The sequence below is a fragment of the Nannobrachium achirus genome, assembly GCF_963921795.1.
Source record: "Nannobrachium achirus genome assembly, chromosome: 1".
NCBI lineage: Eukaryota > Metazoa > Chordata > Actinopteri > Myctophiformes > Myctophidae > Nannobrachium > Nannobrachium achirus.
Window position 1 is genome coordinate 8,314,327 of NC_137810.1, and position 9,324 is coordinate 8,323,650.

The following is a 9,324-nucleotide window of genomic DNA, read 5'->3' on the forward strand; positions in this document are numbered from 1 at the left end:
AGATGACAAGTCGAGGTAGAAATGGTTGATAACTTGATATGTTTATCATGGTGATGTGGTCTGTTGCTTAGCTCTTTCGTCACGAGAATTTACCCACAACAAGCAAACGTTGATATAGCCTCGGATGTCATGGTGTGTTGCAATACAGTGGATTAATGTGTGGATGTTATGATAGTGTAGAACTCTTTGGCTAACTGCACTATATAGTGAACTCTTTGATTCACGTGTGGTAAGATCACAGTTCCACTAGTTTGTAGTAGGCTATATAGTGTAGGCTTAGAAGCCTTTTTAGAAGGACAGGAGACGAGACGATGAGCAGGAGACTGCACTATATAGTGTTTAACTCGTTGGCTAACTGCACTAAGCTAGCGTGTTAGCATACGGCCGTCATGTTTTCAAGGCACTAGTTTGTAGTAGGCTATAGAGTGTAGGCTTAGAAGCCTTTTTAGAAGGACAGGAGACGAGACGGTGCTCATCGAGACGATGAGACTGCACTATATAGTGTACGAGCAGGAGACTGCACTATATAGTTTACAACTCTTTGGCTAACTGCACTAAGCTAGCGTGTTAGCATACGGCCGCCACGTTTTCAAGGCACTAGTTGTCCAAATTGCACTTGAAGTGACATGATTTTTGTTCCTGTGCCAAGGACCAGCTTGGTGAGTAAGATGACATCTTCCAAGGCAGCATGTCATCTTTGTGGGTGCAATTGCGTGATGTGAAGAAAGGAGAGAACGTGAGAACTATCATGGAGGTATGTTTTAACAGTAATATGTTCTATGCATAGCAGTCATATTGGAAAGAATGTAGGCTTCTTCCTTTCTTCCTTCACAGGTATTTCCAATGATAGTAGGCCATAGCCTAATATAATATTTGAATACAAGTGTAACTATACAAGCTGAAACTCTGGAGTCTCAGGTGATCATAGCTGAAACCTCAGAACAATAGCCACACATTAGCAACCATAACTACAGATAGCCACCCATTAGCTAACAGAAACTGCTTATGTAAATGTTGGAATGTTAAAAAGGTAATCTCTTTCACTTCAAATGGCATAAATTAGCTATTGTTCATTATTCAGTTATTGTTCAGTACTGTAGTTATAGAACTGACTGCCAACAGACTGAAAAACAATGCTGGTATAACAGCCATTCACACTGAGTGTAATAGTTTGGACAATTGTTTGAAAATGTTCATTGTGTGTGTGTGTGTGTGTGTGTGTGTGTGTGTGTGTGTGTGTGTGTGTGTGTGTGGCTCCAGCTGTGCAGATAATCCTAGCCCCAGTGAGTACACCTTCTTCCATAAAGGTGTTGAAGCAGAACCGTGCCCCCAGAACTCCCCGCATCGCTGGTGGTGAGGAGTGCAGCCCACCTGGCAACCGCACAGGTACGTGTGTGTTTGTGAGAGAGTGTCATTCTGGCAGAAAGCTTAAACGTTCAAACTTTTGTGTAGTGTGTTTAGGTATCTGTTGGTGTGCAGTCTTAAAGGACCTCTTCACATATCAATTTTACTCAACTGATGCTAAATATAATATGATTCCATTTTGTTGTACTTGGTCGGTGTCTCAGAGGAGGGCTGTGAACAGTTCAGAAACCCACCTTACCAGTGACAACATCGTTTGGGAATCCAAGAAGCTAATCGAAACGGCAGGCTTTCTGTTCTTGGAAAGTTGCCATGACAAGAAGCCATTGTTTTTGCATTGAAAAAAGAAATACATCTTGTTTGAAATTAGCAAACCTGCCCACTGATGATGTCACTGGTAGGCAGGTTTCTGAACTGTCCATAGGCCACTTTTACACCGGGGTTGAACCAGTTTGGTTCTTTTTCCGCCGCCTAATCTTGAACCAGTTGAGAGTGTTTCCAGTGAAAATGTATTGTTGCAGAACCCTAAAAGTTGGTTCGTAACTGGAACAAAATAAATACATAAATTGCCTATTTTAAAATGCTACCACAAACTGCAGTTGCAACAGGTAATCTGGGAATATGAGCATTGATTATCTGTACATTCTCCAAATTAATTCCAAACCCCCAACCTCCAAAAAAAAAGAAAAGGAAAAACACTATACTTGACTATTTAAAAAAAAAAAACAGTATCAGGTTTGATGAAGCTGTATATTGTCTGTATCAAATTTGTTTGCATTATGTGCTAAAAGAGTGACTTTGAGAACTGTTTAAGCACAAAATATAAGTCAATGAGGAGAATATTTGAGAAATGTATTATCAATGGAACAATTATTTTTGATTTCTTGCCCACCAGTGAAGTTCAATCATGGCACTACAAAAGTGCTCTTGCCCTTTACCCATGGAGAACACTTCAAATAGGAGAACATGTATGTCCATAACATATTCCAATGTAGACTCTCCAATGTTTCTTTTGCAGATTCCAACATGTCTGATCAAGCCAAACTGTGGGTCATTCTCTCCAACCATGACATCCGAAAACTTGACCTACCCGATGGAATCCCTGGGACTGTACCTGAAGTCGAATATCTTGTAAGAAAGACCTTTGGCCTGGATAGCAAGTTGATTTTATATTTAAAGGATCCTTCTTTTGGAAGCATTGAGGCATATTTTTCTCTTAGCGCAACAACTGAGATCAAGGACATGGACACAGACATACTGAAGTTAGTTTATGATGAGGAACCTCCCTCCCTCCTGCACTGGTCAGATTTCTTTGATGATCCCTTTCTTGACGTATATACATAGTATATTCATAAATAGTTTTTCATGGAATGGTTTGAGATGTGTGCTATGGAAAGCCATTTCTATTTATTAAGTGTTTATTAATTGTTTGTACTCTTGTTGTGTTTTTGTTTTGTTTTTTTACAGATCAATGAAGAGTTCCGGAGGATCACCACTGTCAATCTGGAGAGAACGTTCGTGGCAAAACTGGACCTGTATACCCCGAAAATAATGGCCATGGTGTCCTCCAGAGGAGGGGCGGCAAAAATGGACATTCAGCGCATAATGAACATGGTGCAAGAGGTAAGAATAAATGTCCTCAGACAAAATACACCAGAGACAGAGATATCATAGTCGGTCTGTTTATTTTTCGGCAATCTGAATTCTGATTTGACATCGGAAAAATTAAAATAGGAATGACTCGGTAAAATGTTCTGTTTTCTAAATACTGTTTAGACAAACACTTGGCTGCGGGAGGTGCGGTGCCTCCTGGGCCGTGGTTCAGTTAGAACCTGGAATTAGGTCATAGGCCTATATTAGTTTTATAATACTCATTTGTAAGTTTTGTTTCACAATTTCTAAACAGTATGACTCGTTTTACCGAGTCATTACTATTTTCATTTCTCCGATGCCAAATCTGAATTCAGATGGCCGAGAAATACACAGACCGTAGTCCAGTTAACATAGCATAACACATGGTCAAGATGTATTTGTCACATACAAACATTACAGTAGCAATGAGCAGTGAAAAAGGGTATGGCAAAAGTGCATTGGTATCAGTACCCACTGTACAGATGAGACACTGTCCAGTATTTTGATATGTTTCTCTTTAACATGCTCTCTGTCCCCCTCTCTCTCTCTTTGTCCGTTCTGTTTATTCTCTCCTCTGGTACCCTCTAACCTCTATCCCTCTCCTAATGGTTTCTCTCTCCCTCTGGTCAAACCTTTTCTTATTCATAAAATGACTCGGTAGAGATAAGGAGAGAGGCTGCTATCCGTGCCTTAGTCGTCTATCTGAAAGAAAAGGAGGAAGATCTCTTCAAAGACCAGTCGGTATGTGGCAGTTTTTTTATCCCTCCAAACATATTCAGAGGATACGAGCGCAGAGTCTGAGGACTAAACTAAAACGAAACTATCGTTTGCCTAGACACTAGTTTATTTTTTAGGAACCTTTACTTTACTGGAGTATTTCCAATTGTCAATACTTTTACTTCTACTTAATGCCTTGACCATCTTGTTGTGATGTGGTATGCAGTGATGTTGCTAGGTTTTCAATGTAATGGCTCCCGGGACCCACAGGTGGCCATTCAAATGGGTCCCAGATTAATTGTATGGGTGCCGTGACAGTGGCAAATAGCTACTACCGGTATGTATGTATGTGGTTAATAAAGGACGGAAGCATGGATGGATTTACAAGACAAATTCTCAATCATCTCATCAATAATGCCAGAATGCACAGCTGTGGAGACTCCACCACATGTAGCTCAGCTGGTGCAGTGAAATGATTGATAGCAGGAAGGATAGTGTTGTATGCATCCTGGGGATGCAGGGATGTTTAGTTTAATGAGTCCTTTATTAAAAATATGGGTCAGGGATGCAGGGCTAGTTGCATTTTATGCATTGGTGTAGTTATTTATTATGACCACAAGATGGCAATGATGGCTCTTTCACTCATCTACCAACACCTCCATATATGGTACCCCACCCCAAACATTTCCAGATCTAGTTTGTACTGAGACATGATGTATGCTGATGCTACTCTACCACTGCTACCAGTCCTGAATAAATTTAAGTAAAAGTACCCAAGTTTCTTTATTGCTAGAAGAAATATTACACATCTCACTTTAAAGGACAACTTTAGTTTTTTTACAACAAGGGTTCATATTTTAGATAGTAATTAAAGAATATAAAATATGACTGTTAAATTGATTTCATTTACTTCTTTCTATTGTTTTAGATATTAGTCCAGTTTCATTTGTCCAAAAATGAAGGTTCGTTCAAATTTTCTGGAGATTAGGAAAACTATACATTTTTGGAAACTTCAGAGTATAACAAATCAGAAAATCCATGATTCCATTTGCGCTGAAGCCAATATGGTGGTCATCTTGGACTTTGAAAAATGGCGACCTTTGAATATTCGTTTTTTCAATATCTCAACTAGATTATGTAGGATCATGATTCTAGTGGCTAAATCAACATTTTTAGGGTCAGGAAATCCAATGGGACCAATTAGAAATATTTACAAATGATCAATGGCACAGATTTGGGTCATCATCCTTAATTTTGGGGGCAAAAGGTAACATTTTAATATTCCTTTTTCCACTATTTTGAACTATATTACATAGGATCATGATACCAGTGGTTAATCTAACATTTTTAGGAAATCAATATATTATCTGAAGAGACAAAGACAGATGATTTCTCTCAATGACACAAAATTGTGTCATTTATTTACACCCAACAGTAAATTGAATTGATTAAGTTTCAAACTATCAAGTAGAAACTGGTACATTGTTGCTGTCGGTTGGAAACCTTGTATGAACAAAGCAGTTACTTCTCAGGAAATGGAAACAATAACCTGTTCCAATGGATCCAATGAAGATATTTGTCATATGCTCTTGTTAATACTTTTTGTTCTTTCAATATTCATAAACCCCACATACAGACAATTTCAGTGAATAGTTCTTCCACAAATAGCAAAAACTGGCACCAAACAGATATAGGACCCAAAAGCAGGCTAAGAGGCAGGTACAAAGTTCAATGGATTTAATTAAACAAAAGCTGGAGGGGAGAAGGCAAAGAGACCAGGTGGGGACGTAGTCAAAGGGGCAGCATAGTTCAGAGTTGTGTGGGCAATCCGCGTGACGCCTGGTCCAAGAGGGATAAGGCTAATCGTAGTCTGTGGGTCTGGTCCTGGTCCAAGCACTGGGGATCTATCCAAACAGGCTGGAATACAAGGGCGTTAGGCAAGGGTCAAATCCAGATACAGGCAGGGGTAAAAAACGGACATAAATACAGGTTATAGCAAGCTAGAATATATCAGCAGGCAGAGAATAGTGGAATAAGTGAGGCAATAAATACACTCAGTGGAAACAGTTATACTTACCTGTAGCAATATAGCAAGAGGTTGTCTATACTGGTACATCATCCTCAATGTTATCATTGCTGTCACTAGCCAATTTATCTTGACAGCCTTCATCGTTTTGGAAGTCAGTACTACACTGACATAATTCCATAGAGGGTAGCTCCACTGATCTGCAAGAACATCTATGTGACAGTCTGCTTTTTGCAGTGACATCTGACCATCTCAATGATTGCTGGGAGAGACTCTTTTGTTTCAGCTGGCCATCCTCGTTCTTGTAATAGCCATTGTTGAGTGGGTTAAGGAACTCCTGCTGAGCTACAGTACATGCCTGACTCCACACTCTGGCCTCGATATGGACTCTTAGGACATGTTGCTTAAGAGCATCAAGTGTGAGTGGAAGCTTGTCCCCTTCTGCCATGTGTTTGCAGAATAGATGCCATATCTCAGCTTACCTTCGGTAAGTAGTGCATACAAACTTAGCTACTGTAGTTAATAGATCCTCTGTTACATCACTGGTTTGAGAAAGCATCTTCAGTGCCTTGAGGACATCATCACCAGCTTTGAGGTAGCTGTTCCACCATGTAGATTTGCCTATCAAAATCTCAGTGTTCCCAGTGTTGTCTGCTCCTGTAAAGGCATGAAATCCTGGCAAAGCTTTTGCTCCTATGAGCGGTTTACTTTCTCATGACCAAACAAATGGTGATCTAATCTGACATCAAAGACCATTGAATACAGCAAAGACTCCCCCATGCTTGTCATTGCGTCTGCTATAGGACACACAAAGAGTAACAGTTAACTGCACTTTAAAGCCAACAACCATGAAGAAGCAGACACCTTGTTGATCCACCTTACAGTTCTGGCTTCATATAGCAAACTCTTTGATGCACAGCTAATGTTCTTCTCCCTAGACACAGATGTGTTGTCCTCAAGGCTCTGAAGATGCTTTCTTAAACCAGTGATGTAAAAGAGGATCTTCGAACTACAGTAACTAAAGCCCCATTTCCACTGTAGGGCCGACCCAGAACTAGAATCAGAACTTCTGCTTTTGTTTCCATATAACTAGAACTAACTGGTGTCCGAGCAGCAACGCTGCTGGCCCCGCCCATAGGTTCCCAGAACTCAAGTTTAGTTCTACTTCAGGAGCAGGACCGAAAAAAGGTTCCAGGAACCTTGTCTGGAACCAGGCTGTGAGCTATGGAAACAAAACCAGAACCAAAAAAATAGGTTCAGGTTCAGGAAAGTTCTGGTTCCACTTTGCAGTGGAAAGGGGGCTTAAGTTTGTATGCACTGCATACTTACCAAAGGGGAAACACCCCTGAACTGAGATGGCATCTATTCTGCAAACACAAGGCAGAAGGGGACAAGCTTCCACCCACACTTGGTGCTCTTACGCAGCATAGAGTCCATATCGAGGCCAGAGTGTGGAGTCAGGCACACATAGCTCAGTAGGAGTTCCTTGACCCACTCAGCAATGGCTATTTCAAGGATGAGGATGGCCAGCTGAAATCAGTTACAACTGAGTCCCTCCCAGTACCAGAGGCAATCATTGAGATGGTCAGATGTCACTGTCTTAGCATTTATTGATGTCACAATGAAGACTGTCAAGATACATTGACTAGTGACAGCAATGATGATATTGAGGATGATGTATAGATTACTGTGTTCTTGCTATTTCTACAGTTAAGCTTGCCTGTTTCCACTGAGTAGCCAGAGCATTTATTGCCTCACATATTCCACTATTCTCTGCCTGCTGATTTATTCTAGCTTACTATAACCTGTATTTGTGCCAGTTTTGACCCCTGCCTGCATCTGGATTTGACCCTTGCCTAACGCTCTTGTATTCCAGCCTGTTTGGACAGATCCCCAGTGTTTGGATCAGGACAGGACCCACAGACTATGACTAGAACCAGGCGCCACGCGGATTTCCCACTCAGAACTCTGACCCATGCTGCCCCTTTGACTACGTCGATCTCCACCTGGTCTCTTTGCTTCCCCCTCACTGAAAGTGTTTTTCTGTGGGTTTATGAATATTGAAAGAACAAAAAGTATTAACAAAAGCATATGACTAAATAATATCTCCATTGGATCCATTGGAACAGGTTATTGTTTCCATTTTCTGAGAAGTAACTGCTTTGTTCATAGGCCTACAAGGTTCCCGCCACGACAGCAGAAATATACCAGTTTGTACTTGATAGTTTGAAACTTACAGTAATGGGTTCAATTTAATGTTGGGTGTAAATAAATGACACAATTTTGTGTCAATGAGAGAAATGATCTGTCTCTGTCTCTGATAATATATTGATTTCCTTAAAATTTTAGATTAACCACTGTAATCATGATCCTATGTACTGTAGTTCAAAATAGTGGAAAAACGAATATTAAAATGTTACCTTTTGCCCCCAAAATTAAGGATGATGACCCAAATCTGTGCCATTGATCATTTGTGAATATTTCTAATTAGCACCATTGGATTTCCTGACCCTAAACATTTTGATTTAGCCACTAGAATCATGATCCTACATATTCTAGAAGTCGAGATATTGAAAAACGAATATTCAAAGGTCGCCATTTTTAAAGTCCAAGATGACCACCATATTGGCTTCAGCGCAAATGGAATCATGGATTTTCTGATTTGTTACACTCTGAAGTTTCCAAAAAGGTATAGTTTTCCTAATCTCCAGAAAATTTGAACGAAAATACAAATAGAACTGGACTATATTCTTATATCAGTGTTTGGGAGCATGCGTACAAGTGGCTAAATATGTCATTTTACACAGAATAATCCCATTCCCAAAATAAAACGCAACCTTTCATGATTGGATGTGACTTATGTGGGCTAGAAGTGTTACTGTAAATAGCAATAAAGAAACTGCTATCTTATTGTGTTTAAAAGACATATTTAGCCACTTGTACGCATGTCCGCATGCGTACGCATGCCCCACATTTTAGCACGATAAACGCGATAAAAGAATAGAACAAAGCAAATGAAAACATGTTAACTCACTTTGACTTTTCTCTAAATAAAATCTAAAATATGAATTTTTTTGTAAAAAAAACTAAGTTGTCCTATATGAAGTGACATTGATTCTGCTACTGCTGAGGTGTTATGGAAGCCCTACTTTCCTTGGATAGATGCATTAAGCTCAAATGTGTGGTTGAATCTGGTGTCTCTTTGTCTTCCTCACTTATGACAGGCTGTTAAGGACCTTGCCAAGGAGGCCATGGCAATTGTGGTCAGGAGGGGTGCCACACCTACTGATCCAGCAACTGCCAAAATCATCATCGATGGAACAGGAGTCCTTGAAGATGACACAGTCCTTGATGTGCCCCGAGCCTGTGCCTTGCTGATTGGACTCATTTATGTACTCAACCTCAGCTACCCAAAAGCACTGAAGCACACTTTCGAGGTATTTCAAAAGGTCTTCCTGAAGTTTGATGCTTGGAAAGCCTCTCCAACAGTGATGTCTCTGAAACGCCGGCTGCTTATGTAAACGCACACACACATCTCTCCTCTCTCAGTTTACATACTCTTTTTGTGTATATTGATGACACCTTGG

The 9,324-nt window shown here is 40.3% G+C and overlaps 1 long non-coding RNA gene across 1 annotated transcript; it reads left to right on the plus strand.

The window, feature by feature from the left end:
• Positions 1–648: 648 nt before the first annotated feature.
• LOC308285498 lies at positions 649–2,621 on the plus strand. The gene is made up of 3 exons (XR_013962067.1): positions 649–754; positions 1,261–1,396; positions 2,381–2,621. It is a non-coding gene; the product is annotated as an uncharacterized lncRNA (long non-coding RNA).
• Positions 2,622–9,324: the final 6,703 nt, after the last annotated feature.